Consider the following 2,500-nt stretch of genomic DNA (forward strand, 5'->3'; position numbering starts at 1 on the left):
ATATCGGTGTGTCGTAATTCTTAATTCTATTGAAGTATTGAAACTATGACTTTGTGATCTTACTAATGATGCTCTTCCCCCTTACCCTCACCTCCTTTCACTCCTTACTCTCCCTCTTCCTTCCCCCTTACCCTCACCCCCTTTCACTCCTTACTCTCCCTCTTCCTTCCCCCCTCCCTTTATCCCTCTATCTCCCACTCCCTCACGCGCACACTCACCTGCTCTCTCTCTCCCTCTCCCTCTCCCTCTACCTCTCCCTCCCTCCCTCTCTTTCTCTCTCTCTCTCTCTCTCTCTCTCTCTCTCTCTCTCTCTCTCTCTCTCTCTCTCTCTCTCTCTCTCTCTCGTCCTTAATTAAATCTAAGTCATCAATCATGCGTGTATTGTATTCAAATAATGCCTCTAAAGAGATTTTTGGTGCACAATAGTAAACAAAGGTTCAAGCTGTGTTACGTGGATAGGCATGCCCAATAATGAGATTTTCAAAACTGCTCTGTACATGCTGGTCACTGTATTGGTGCCCTACGTGTAAACAAGATCCTTGGGCGAGAGAGAGAGAGAGAGAGAGAGAGAGAGAGAGAGAGAGAGAGAAAGGAAGAGACAGAGCAAGAAAAAGAGAAAGAGAAAAGAGAGAAAGAAGAGAGAGAAAGAAGAGAGAGAGAGAGAGAGAAAGAGAAAGCAAGAAAGGAGAGAGAAAGAAGAGAGAGAGAGAGAGAGAGAGAGAGAGAGAGAGAGAGAGAAAGAGAGAAAAAAAAGAGAAAGAGAGAGAGAGAGAGAGAAAGAGAGAAAAAAAAGAGAAAGAGAGAGAGAGAGAGAGAGAGACAGAGAGAGAGAGAGAGAGAGAGAGAAAGAAAGAAAGAGAGACAGAGAGACAAAGATAGAGACAGAGAGATCCGGTTTCCCTATGCTGTAATGATAATGAGGTTTCCTTAACCTGTATTGGTATTCTACTTATTATGAGGTTTCCTTATGAGGTATTGGCATCCTACTTGTGATCAGGTTTTCCTAAGAGTGAGAATGAGAGGGAGAGTGAAAGTGGAAGAGGGAGAGGGAGTGAGGTTGGGAGGAGTGAGAGTGAGAGGGGAAGAGGGAGAGGGAGTGAGGATGAGAGAAGGGGTGAGAGTGAAAGTGAGAGTGGGAGAGGGAGTGAGACGGAGAGTGAAAGAGGGAGAGGGAGTGAGGTTGGGAGGAGTGAGAGTGAGTGTGAGAGTGAGAGTGGAAGAGGGAGAGGGAGTGAGGTTGGGAGGAGTGAGAGTGAGTGTGAGAGTGAGAGTGGAAGAGGGAGAGGGAGTGAGGTTGGGAGGAGTGAGAGTGAGAGTGGGAGAGGGACAGAGAGTGAGAGTGACAGAGGGAGTGGGAGTGAGAGTGAGAGTGGAAGAGGGAGAGGGAGTGAGATTAGGAGGAGTGAGAGTGAGTGAGGGTGGGAGAAGGAGTGAGAGTGAGAGTGGGAGAAGGAGAGGGAGTGAGAGTGAGAGGGGAAGAGGGAGAGGGAGTGAGGTTGGGAGGAGTGAGAGTGAGAGGGGAAGAGGGAGAGGGAGTGAGGTTGGGAGGAGTAAGAGTGAGAGTGACAGAGGGAGTGGGAGTGAGAGTGGAAGAGGGAGAGGGAGTGAGGGTGGGAGAAGGAGTGAGAGTGAGAGTGGGAGAGGGACTGAGAGTGGGAGAGGGACAATGAGTGAAAGTGAGAGTGACAGAGGGAGTGAGAGTGAGAGTGAGAGTGGAAGAGGAAGAGGAAGTGAGGGTGGGGGAAGGAGTCAGAGTGAGAGTGGAAGAGGGAGAGGGAGTGAGGTTGGGAGGAGTGAGAGTGAGTGCGAGAGTGAGAGTGGAAGAGGGAGAGGGAGTGAGGGTGGGGGAAGGAGTCAGAGTGAGAGTGGAAGAGGGAGAGGGAGTGAGGTTGGGAGGAGTGAGTGTGAGAGTGAGAGTGGAAAAGGGAGACGGAGTGAGGGTGGGAGAAGGAGTGAGAGTGGGAGAGGGAGAGGGAGTGAGGTTGGGAGGAGTGAGAGTGAGAGTGGGAGAGGGAGAGGGAGTGAGGGTGGGAGGAGTGAGAGTGAGAGTGGAAGAGGGAGAGGGAGTGAGGGTGGGAGAAGGAGTGAGAGTGAGAGTGGAAGAGGGAGAGGGAGTGAGGTTGGGAGGAGTGAGAGTGAGAGTGGAAGAGGGAGAGGGAGTGAGAGTGAGAGGGGAAGAGGGAGAGGGAGTGAGGTTGGGAGGAGTGAGAGTGAGAGTGGAAGAGGGAGAGGGAGTGAGGTTGGGAGGAGTGAGAGTGAGAGTGAGAGTGGAAGAGGGAGAAGGAGTGAGGATGAGAGAAGGAGTGAGAGTGAGAGTGGGAGAGGGAGTGAGAGTGAGAGTGGGAGAGGGAGTGTGAGTGAGAGTGTGAGTGGAAGAGGGAGAGGGAGCGACGGTGGGAGGAGTGAGAGTGGGAGAGAGAGAGGGAGTGAGGGTGGGAGAAGGAGTGAGAGTGAGAGTGGGAGAGGGAGAGTGAGAGAATAAGAAAGAGAATGTGAGAGA

The sequence above is a fragment of the Penaeus japonicus genome, unplaced genomic scaffold, assembly GCF_977035675.1.
Source record: "Penaeus japonicus unplaced genomic scaffold, GWHDUDI00000001_assembly GWHDUDI00000035, whole genome shotgun sequence".
Classification (NCBI taxonomy): Eukaryota; Metazoa; Arthropoda; class Malacostraca; order Decapoda; family Penaeidae; genus Penaeus; species Penaeus japonicus.